We start from the raw sequence: 11,458 nt of genomic DNA, 5'->3' as shown, positions 1-11,458 counted from the left end.
CCAAATGAAATTCCGCATAATTTTATCTAGTGACTTGATGACTGATATGAGAGCTTGGAATACTGAGAAGTAATACACAACAAGATTAGACAGAACATACTTTACAAGGGCTACTCTCCCAGCTCTAGTGAGAAAGCCTTTCATCCAATAAGGTAATCTGTGTTCAAAATTCTCCACAGCAGGATCCCAAAGTGATTTTGCTTTGGATTTTGCTCCCAGTGGCATACCTAGGTATGAAAAAGGGATCTTCTCTGTTAAGCAACCAAGTCTTGCATCCCAGTCTTCAAGTTCTGGAACCATTCCCACTTGGATTAATTTTGTCTTAGATGGATTCACCCTCAGGCCAGACACTGCCTCGATGCACTTGAGAATACTCATGAGGTTATGCATTTCTTCCCAATCAGGATTGATGAAAAAAACTGAGTCATCTGCATAGTGAAGGTGTGATATAGATGGGGTCCCCTGCTTCACTGTGAATCCAGAGCACAAACCAGACTCCACAGCCTTATCAATAATTTTAGACAGACCTTCCATGACAAGCACAAAGAGTAAAGGAGATAGCGGGTCTCCTTGTCGGAGACCCCTAGAGGTAAAGAAGTACCAAAAGGAGATCCATTTAGAAGAATTGAGAAAGTTGGGGAGCCGTAGCAGAATCTAAGCCAACTCAACCATTTCGCTTTGAAGCCCATTTTCCGTAATACATCCTCTAAAAAGGACCAACTCACTCTGCCGAAGGCTTTCTCTAAATCCACTTTACATATCAGACCGGGAGACTTGTCTTTTAATCTTGAGTCCACAATTTCATTGGCAATTAGAATACCGTCAATGATTTGTCTTTCAGAGATGAAACCCGTTTGGCTTGGATCAACTAAACTTGTCATTAGAGGTTGGAGACGTGATGACAAAGCTTTGGAAATGATCTTGTATGCACTTGTGAGAAGGCTTATTGGTCTGTAGTCCTTGATAGTCTCCACATGATGCTTCTTTGGAATTAAGGTAATAAATGTTGAGTTGTGTCTTGTATCCATGAAACTCGTAGTTGAAAATTCTTGAACCATAGCCATGAAGTCACACTTGAGAATAGGCCAACATTTCTGAAAAAATGCTATGGGGTATCCATCGGGACCTGGAGCTTTATCATTTGCTAAGATTTTGAGAGCAGTCAGTATTTCCTCCTCGGTGATCATTGCGTCTAATGCATCAGCTTGATCTTCAGAGATATGTGGTAGATTGATGTCTCCGATATTGGGTCTGTGGGGGAATTCTTCCGAGAATAAATTAGAATAAAATCCAGTGATGTGGTCGACAATGATATCTTTTTCCGTTACGATATTGCCATCGATGAGCAATTGCTTGATCCTATTTGACCTTCTCCTATCAGATGCCACCTTGTGGAAGAAAGTAGTGTTGCGATCGCCATCTCTCAACCATTCATTTCGCGCCTTTTGTTTCATGGAAATATGTTTCTGAACCGACATATTTTCGAAGTCTACTTTAGCCTGAGCACGATTAATGAATTGAGTTGGTGATAGAGAACCCAAATTTGCTTCAATGCCGTCTAGAACATCAATGGTGTGTAGACATACTTGTATCTTGGGATCAAGAAGACCAAACACCTTTTTATTCCACTCTTTTATCTTGCGTTTGAGAGATTGAAGCTTGTTACAGAATACTGTGCTTGGAGATCCAGTGAAGGTAAAACACGACCACCATTCAGAGAGGCTTGTCATAAAAGAAGGATGCTCGAACCACATCAATTCAATCCTAAAAGGAGATGGACCCCATGATGGATCAGCCAAGTCCAACACTATCGGGATGTGATCGGATGTTGGTCTTGTCTTTGCCAATTGTGTAATGAATGGGAATTTAGTCTCAAAATCTGTTGAGAATAGCCACCTATCGATTCTGGTTAGGACCGGAGATGCTCGACCATTCGACCATGTGTATCTGGATCCAATAAGTGGGGGATCTATCAGAGCATGGGTGGAAATGAATTGAGAGAATTTTCTCATGCTCCGAGTTGTTCTACCGAGATTATTCTTGTCTTCAATTCTTCTAATGACGTTGAAATCACCACCAATCACCCAAGGAATTTCCCAAAGGCCTCTGATATAGTACAGTTCCCTCCAAAAAAGTTTTCTTTCAAAGAGGTTATTAGAACCATACACACCTGTGAGAAGCCAACGAAAGTCAGTGGAAATAAATCTACATTCGACTGGTATAGAGTAAGCAGCTTCTAATGATGATAGAACTTCAATTATATTGGGATTCCATATTATGATTATGCCACCAGAGGCACCAATGGACAGTTGAAAAGTCCATCCCATCGATCTTGAACCACATATGTCAACAATGTCTGAGTTTGTGCATGTTGGCATTTTTGTTTCTTGCAAAATTACGATGGTTGGCTTATGGAGTTGTAGCAACTGCTTGACTGCCGCTCTTTTGGAGGGGGAGCACATGCCCCTTACATTCCAGGACATGAATGTACCACTCATTTGAAACTCTTTTGAGCCCTTTTCCTTGCAGACTTGGCGCCTTCCGGGGAAGACTGTGGAGGAACACTGATGTCCAATCTTCGAATTTCTCTTTGTAACTTTTTGGGTATCAAAGGCTGGATATTTGCTTGTGTATTAGGGGATACGGGGGAAGAAGAGGGATCAAGGGAATCAGAGATAAAAGGAGGAGATTGAGATGATTCAAGGGGATCTAAACTGGTTGAGGCTTTTGTGTAAACACCTGGAGGGTTCAAACCGGGTATTGAGGCTTGGGATAAGGGGGGGGATTCTGTAGATGGAGAAACTGGATTATTGTGGACGGGGTTAGAGAGAAGAAATTTCTGTTTCTGACATGTAGGGTGTAAGAAAAGAAAAAGAGAAACAAAGTGACTAACATGGTTACTATCTAGCTACTACGCAAGAGGGAACGATGACCTGGTTATCAAGACATCATAATGTTCCAAGGCAATATTTCCTCCAAAGATTACGATGACACATTTCAACTCATTCTTATTGATGATTAGGTTAAACAGCATAACACAGAGCCATTAAACTCCTATTCACCAATAAAACATACCCCTACAAACTAACACAGATATGTTACATAGATGCGTGAGACTGAATGATTAGAAGTGAGAAGCACTCGAGGAAGAGACATCGTTCTGCAACGAATATTTTAGTGCATCCCCTTCATATGCATCATTTAAGTTAATTGCTAAATTTTAACACACATATCCATTAAGCATTTGGCAAAAAAAATTGAAGTGCTGATTTTACACGACATTCGAGTGAGTAGGTCCAGTAAAGCTTCTACGTACTTATTTCAGTAAGTAGGGAACGATTCGATATTAAAGCAAATACGAATAAAATAACAGAAAGGTGTATGAAAGTTTTAATAACCGAGTCTAGATGAGCAAACCTTTTTTTCTAGTCTATACCTTTGATCAAGAACTGATCACCATCTGGAGTGTAGTTCACATAACTCAGTAAGAAATCAGCCAGGTTCTGTTGAAGCCTCACACTGTCTCCGAAAAAGTCTTTCACTTCTTGCAGAGTAAAGTTTCTTCAGATGGTGTTGACAATGCGTACTGGTGTGCAAAGCAGAGTGAAGTTTCAAAAGCCATTGCAGCCACAAGTTTCAGGATTCCGCAGATTCAAGCAGACCTTCAACATTGTACCCATGACCATGGAGATCCTTAAGGACAGGAAATAGAAGAAATCACATTTAGGTAAGCAGCAGCTTAACATTTCCTTTTGTCCGACGGGAAGATGAAAACCATGATTGCTAGCTTCTACTCTGCCAACATTATGAATTTTTAACAGTATCAGACAAAGATAAGGTTTTGCTTAACATGTTCCTTTTTATTTTGAAGAGATAGTCAGTTTAAAAATTGTAATTAATTTCACTTCTAACTAAAATTCAAAAGGGATTTGAAGTACATGATTTTCTCAAACTAATCACCAATAGAATAATCGGTTTAATTACAATATGATACTCTCCTTTCATACTGGACATTCAATTTCTTATCAAAAAATAAAGAAGTTCTTGAAATGAAAACAGAGAACATGTTACACTCTTAAGAGAACTAAGAATTTAAGTAGCAATCACCGAAAGTTGATAAAAAGAAAAAACATCTTGTCTTTTAACAAATGATGCTCAAATTTAAGAAAATGGAATACTAACTTAGCAATATCATATCATAAGTAGTAAGTACCAGAGCAGTCAGTTCTATAATTTATATAGTTGGAAACTTTTGTGTGGAAGGCAACTTAAATCTGCTTTCTTTCAACAGATGTGAAGTCACATCAGTCGAGAAAGAGCTTCAGTATTCATGAAGTATAATTTAACAATGATAAAGAGAAATAAACTACATCAAGTAACATGAGTATTATTGAGATCAAACAAAGAACTACCTTTGTTTTCCTTTTCAGTTCAGCGCAATTGATTAATCTTGTGTAAAGCTGTTCAATCCTCTTTTGATTTCCCTGCAAGAAAATTATATCGAAGAAGTTAGTTAAAACTCCATGCTCTAGAACCATCTTTTCATAAAGTTCCAACAAGCACCAGTCTTTCAACATATGTGACAGAATTAAATTCAAGAACGTGTGCTGTCCCCAAATTTTGGAGGGAAAATAAGAAAATGGTGGGAAGTGGGGAACTTTTTCCGCTTAACAAAAAGTTTCTCGGAACAGGTCGTTGGATTACAAAGCTTTGTTTTGAGGATCGTACTTGTTAATAATTACTTCACCTATTACAATAAAATAAAATTAGAATTATTCCACTCACACTTATTTGTTATATATTGTTAATTTCGTATAAATTTTGGCATAATCGGATAAATTGTACAAATTAGAGTGGAATTATAGGGAAGTTGTAGGATTATTCAAGGAAATAAGAAATGATATTTAACAAACTTGAGTAAAATTGATGACAATGAAAATTCGTAATTTTTGAACTGAGGCGATTGCATCAAATTGAAGGATTATTATCAAAAAAATTTAACTTCAATTGTAATAGGCTGAAATTATAATTAGGAAATTTTTCGAAGGAAATTCGACAAAATCTGGTTTAATTATGATGAAATTCAAAAAAAACAAATTGCATTAAGTTGAGGAGTGATATCAAGCATTTAAATCGTCGTTAAAAGGACTGACTGAATAATAATGTACTGATTTGAAGTAAAAATCGGGACCCTAAACTACTAATTTGAATCAAAATACGTATCATGAGCTATAATGCATATGTCCAATCATATGCTAAGGAAGCTAGAATTAAAAAGGTTACAACATATGTCCAATCTTATGCAACAAAAAGTCCTTTCTACTTGCATTTCTTCTAATGTTTTTAATAAAAATGATATTGCAAATCTTATGTAATACATTTGCTAGTTAATATATTCTATTTTTTTGATCAAAAAAACAAAAACAAAGAGGTACACGCCTACTCAGAACTCACTAAAGGTTGAGAACATTTGCATTTATCATACTTTTGGATGGGTTCAGGTAGATTTTGAATTTATAACTGATTATATATAAATTGATACTGTAGAAGAAACCAAATAATACATTGCATACATTGTAATAATAAAACAGATTAGTTTAAAAACAACACTTTTTAAAGCAGCTTAGAACCTAACGAAAAGTAAATTGCTTAAAGGAGTGGGCTAGTGTACTAAGAGTCCAATGAGTGTTTTCTGTAGAATTAGTCAGTTGCAGTGCAGTGGCTTTGTGAAACTGGACTGGACGTTTTATCTCTTTGGCGCATGCTCTAATTATTCAATGATTCCATCTTCTGCAACTGCAACACCAAATTGGAATGAATCATGGATTTCGACAACATAAAACAAACAGGTGACAACCAAAAATGGCAATGTTTCAAGTAATCACCATTGCGGTGAGTCCTGCATATGAGCTAAGTCGGATTCTGACAAAATAGTGGGCTCTGCTTTATCATCATCTCTGCTGCTTCATTTCTATTCATTCAACTGCACAACCAAACCAAATCAAACGTAATCCAGAGCTGAGATATGGTAATCCATATTTGCACACACCTACAGGCTGCACTAGAAGATGGCATGGGATCAAAATTCATAAATCTATATCGGCTTGCTTTTATGGCCCTCCTTAGGTATTCAATTACTTATGAGCCAAATAGGAGAAAAAAATCAAACCAAATGCTCACCGAAACTTACACAGATATATGTCATGTTCTGAACAAAAGTACTTACAGTATCTAATTGAAAAATGGATAATTAAATCAACTCGGACGCCTGTGACTGTGATGATGAAATTATCAAGCAAAACCTTGGAAGATGGACAGAAAGATAAAGTATATTTTTCATAATTGAGGAACTAAAAGAATGAATATTTATAGAGTACCTGCTATTTTTCATGCATCTTGAACGTCTTTATATCACCCAATATGCTCCATTCTGCACCATCCCGAAATGAACTCGATACCAAACTCTCAAAGTATTCATCCGATATGTCTTCAATTGATCTTCTGCTTCCCACATTACAAGAATCCAGGAATCCTTCTGCTATCCACAACTGAATCAATCTTACTCTATTTATCTCCCAACCTTTGGGGAATATACTGCAGTAGGAGAAACATTGTTTCAACTCAGACGACAAATTGTCATAGCTCAACTTTAGTATGGGTATGATTTCGCTTTGACCTTCTCTTGTATTCAAAACATCAAGTTCTTGAATTGACAACCAATCGCCTTCTTTATTTTTTAAGCGCATGAGACCTCCCAAGATTTTTGCTGCAAGCGGTACGCCACTACATTTTTTTGCTATTCCTTTTCCAATGCTTGTCATGGTTGGAGTCTTTACTGCTCCACCGGGAGAAAATGCTCTCTTCTCCATGATACACCAGCATTCATCTTCTTGTAACTTTTCCAATATGTAAGGAGGAATACTCCCCTTAACCATATCTGCAACTTGAGTTTTGCGAGTAGTGATTAGTATTTTACTCCCTTGAGCGCCAACAAGCAACGGTCTGCAGAGTCTCTCCCATTGCCCAGCATCGTCGTTCCATAAATCGTCAAATACTAGCAAATATCTCTTCCCATTTAGTTGTTCCTGAACTTTACTTACCAGTACAGCAAAGCTTGACAGGAGAATCAAACTTGTTCTTCGTGGAGGACTCCATAATTTTTGTTAAGAGCTTTTCCACATATAAAATTCTTCGGATACAATTTTAACTCAAAAAGTTTATTTACCATCTCATCATCATAGACGAGCTGAGCTAGAGTTGTCTTGCCTAGAGCTCCCATACCAACTATGGAAACCACAGAGACCTTTTCCGTATTTCTATCTGAACCAGATGGTGTTGTTGATGATGGTATGACTTTGGTTAACATGTTTACTATTTTCTCCTTTTCATCCTCCCTCCCTATAATGTTTGATTCATTAATATAGGGCGTGGTTTCTCGGCTCCGGTGCTCACTGTTTTCACCAGGAAGAGTAACAGTATTGCTAGCAGGTGTAGTTTGCAAATGAAACTTACTCATATTTTCGGTGATTTCAGCTAACCTCTGATTTATATGTTTGATTTTCCTAGACATCTCGAAACGAAAAGCAAGTGGGTTGGTGGATGAAAAGAAATCACGAGCCTTGATCCTCAAGCGATTCCCCCTTTCACACCTCCGCATGGTTTCATAGGAAACTCATCCATCACATCGTCCACATCATAGGCAACATCTTTAAGCCTCCTTAACCAAAGACGTACAGCTGCATCATTGATCTGTTTCCTCTCAGCATCAGCTATTACAAGTAGAATCATCTCTAAAGTGTCTTGAGGCTTTTTCAGATCATCTTTGACACCCCACGCCAGACTAATTTCTCGAGCAACAAGCGGAACCAATTTCTTCAAAATTTCTGTTACACCATTAGGAACAATCCCTTGAAACGCCATAGTGAGTAATTGGTATTCAGTTGAAAGTACTTGATAATGAAAAGAAGATCAAGAAATGAAGAAACTTAATTCAATAGAAGTATGATATGTTGGAATGATGTATAAGACTAAAAGGGTGTACTCTAGAATGGTTTTATCTATGGAAAGGATTGGATTGAAAATCCAATCTACATGAATTGTGTGGTTTTAGTCAATTAGTCGTCCAGTAATGATGCATAAAAATCGTTAGTCGATTATCCATCCACCCCACACACTTTGTCTTAACTATTCAATTGCCAATAATGCATACATACTTGTCAATTCTAGAAGAATTATGTGGGCCTGGACCATATAGTTGCCATTATTTACTACGCAGCAGCAATGCAAAGACAAGTTTTTGGTATCCATCTCCACTCCACTTGCACAATCTGTGGGTTTCAAATCTCAACTAGGCTATTGTCATTTTCTAATCCAAGACAATTCAATGGATGTATGTCTATGGTTAGAGATTCTTATCTTAATATCCACATAAATCTAATCTAAAAATACAAAATAATTTGGGAGATAAAATATCTAGCCTGTGCATTGAGTTCTGATTATCCACATAGCAGCCAACCTGACGTCGGCAGATGTGGAGAGACAATCACTGAATTGAGACATCATCATAAAGCAACTGCCAAAAAGAGGAAGTTTCGTTTTGATTGACGCGGGTGTTACCTGCATCACTCGGTTCGTATCTAAACCGAGTTTCACTTGGTGGTCTACGACTTGCGTTTAATCAAGAGATTTAATAGTAGTAGTAACTAGAGACTTAGAGTGCCATGTGAGATAATGAGAAATCTTCATCAATTCAGCATCTTTTTAAACCCCAACCCCATCTGCCCATTTTATCGATCGAACACTATGTTCTAATGAGATCATGTCCACTTTTGTTGATACAAAAATTGGTAGGGGGACACCATTTTGATCAGCCAGCGGTCTGGAACATCATGCGCCCGAGATGGCGTACGTGCGCAGCACTTAGTCGATGTTTCGAGTGGAGCGACGGCTGCAGTGGCATATGACTTACTTTCGTCGATTTCCGGGGTCGTCAACCTTTGGTTAACTGGAAAATGCCCTATGGAATTAGGCATGTACATTGCTAGTGCACCTTTGACTTGCCAACATAATCAACTCCACCGATATAACTGGGAGTACACTTCAAGCAAGGGAGAACTTCTAGTCACATATTCGACCCACTGCTTCAATGATTAGCGAGAAAGGCTCAAGGATGGACGACCAAGTGTCTTACTCAAGTAGGAAGATTAGTACTCATAAAAACCTCCTTAATACCTACATCAAACCACCTTATGCAAACACAATTATTCCCCATCCATATACCAGCGATTCGCAGCCAAATTTCCTCACTAAAACTCTTAGTTCTCCAAAGTCTTATTCGGGTCAATAGGAAACGAAAACTTTCATCACCATTCTATGTGCGAGCTTATACTATTTAGGCTTTCAAGTCTGTAGATGCTTTCTTTCGTTGGGAAAAATAATGAGGTTTTCCTTGACAGTTTGCTAGAATTGAAACAAGACCTTTTCACATAGAAACAATTATTATTCATGATCATAGTTTTAATTTTCTAAGTCAATTCAGGAGATAAATTATCTTCCACAAAATCATATTGAGTGCCTTTTATAAAACTCATTTCCCCACTTAAACATACAAATTTTCCTTCAGACGATCTTGATTACTTCCTATCCGTTTTCATTCTGCTATAACAATTTAGTTGGCATCTCACTTTCTGTTCAAAAATATGTACATAAGTAGGATACATGTATATCCTCGTTTAATTGGGGGCTCTAGAATTAATTAGGTGTCCTGGATTCTTATTTCCACTCATGGGAAATGAATAAGTGGTGTCTAGATATAATGAAAAGATTAGATTATCATAATCCTTAGAATGTGACACGTGTCATTCTATTAATATTTATTTATTTTTAAATTTATTATTATTATTTAAAATTTTTGAATTAGAAATTTTCGTCGAGATCTTATTTTACTTTCCTATTTATTTATTTTTCAAAAGTGCAGGAGGTATAATCTCCATTTCGTTTTTGAAAGACAACCTTAATTTTATGGAAAAGAAAATCCCGCAATAAAGAGTCGTTATTTTCTTTAATTTTTTTAAAGAACGACTCTTTAGGTTCGTCATTGTTTTGATGACGACTTTAAAAGTCTTTATTCTCTCAATAAGGACCCTAAAGAGTCGTTATTCTCTCAATAACGACCTTAAAGAGTCGTCATTGTCTCAATGACGACTCTAAAGTGTCGTTATTGTAGATCGTCATTGAAACTATAACGACTCTGTAGGGTTGTCATTGAAACAATAACATTGTGACACGTGTCACCCTATTAATATTTATTTTTAATTTTTAAAATTTTAATTTCAATTTTAATTTTTTTATTATAATAAGTTCGTATAATAACATAAGAAGGTGATTAAATAAAAGAATTACAAACAATTGGTGGACAACCTAGCAACAAGCTGGGCTCCAAAACCTTTTTAAATAACAATACCTAGTATATGAAAAATAAAACTACCAAAACCTCTACTAATGTCCTTGCTAACCAAACAATACTTAAGACGCTTGAAAAAACATAAAGTATCATCACCAAGTTCCCCTAAAGTAAAGAAAGCTAAAACACCCAAATCGTAGCCATGAGATATACACTTGTCCAAGTACTTAGAGCGTTTTCGCGAAACAACACTAAAAATAGCTTTGCCTGGAACAAAAGAGCGAGTGACTTCGCATGTGAAAAGAGTAACCCCTGTAACATCCATGCAAACATCTTGACCATTTTTCCAGTTAGAAAAAAAAATATCAACAGGTCGTAAGTCTTTGCCATCATCCGACAGAAACCCGAGGGAAACTTCCTTACGCGCGGTTACACCATCCTTATAACAAATCTCAGCGATTACATCACGTACAAAGTTATGTCGAAATTTAGGTCCAACATCCTTAAAACAATGAAGCGCGTGATTTCCAAAAATATCCATAGGGCTATTGCAACTTGAGCACAAACTATTCTCAACTAAAGAGTCGTTGTCGTCTCAATGATGAAAGTTTCGTTATACAATAACACTTCAATATCATGACGACTCTTCATGTAAATTTGGGCAAAAAAAAATTGCAACCAAAAATTTGAAAGAAAATGGGATTTAACTTTAATTAAGTAAGATTAACATTAACTAAATGAGATTATTACTAATTAGGTAAAAGTAGATTAGCCATTATCTAAACTATCCGGTTAAAAGGTTCCTGAAATTATACTTGGATGATCATTTCTTGTCCTTTAGCGAAGGCCCCCAATTAATTCTTGAGGCCCCGATTAAACTAGGATGTACATCTAATGAATGAATACTCACTAGTTGTGGTCAATATCTGTAAATACAGTGGAAACATCATAAAAGTTCAGTCAATAATTTATTCACAAGCAGAGAATACCCTCCATGTTTCTGTCTTCGAAACTTTAATCAGTTACATTCGTCAGCATATCCTTGCCCAAGATATT

General features: G+C 36.8%; 1 long non-coding RNA gene across 1 annotated transcript; it reads right to left on the bottom strand.

Moving 5' to 3' along the window:
• Positions 1-3,250: 3,250 nt before the first annotated feature.
• LOC113330260 lies at positions 3,251-8,089 on the bottom strand. Its single transcript, XR_003350135.1, has 3 exons — positions 5,886-8,089; positions 4,413-5,796; positions 3,251-3,795 (listed from the first exon to the last, which is right to left on the bottom strand). It is a non-coding gene; the product is annotated as an uncharacterized LOC113330260 (long non-coding RNA).
• Between the last annotated feature and the right edge of the window lie 3,369 nt (positions 8,090-11,458).

This window comes from Papaver somniferum, unplaced genomic scaffold (genome assembly GCF_003573695.1).
Source record: "Papaver somniferum cultivar HN1 unplaced genomic scaffold, ASM357369v1 unplaced-scaffold_117, whole genome shotgun sequence".
NCBI lineage: Eukaryota > Viridiplantae > Streptophyta > Magnoliopsida > Ranunculales > Papaveraceae > Papaver > Papaver somniferum.
The sequence above is the reverse complement of the archived record's forward strand: the minus strand, read 5'-3'. Positions and strand labels throughout refer to the sequence as shown.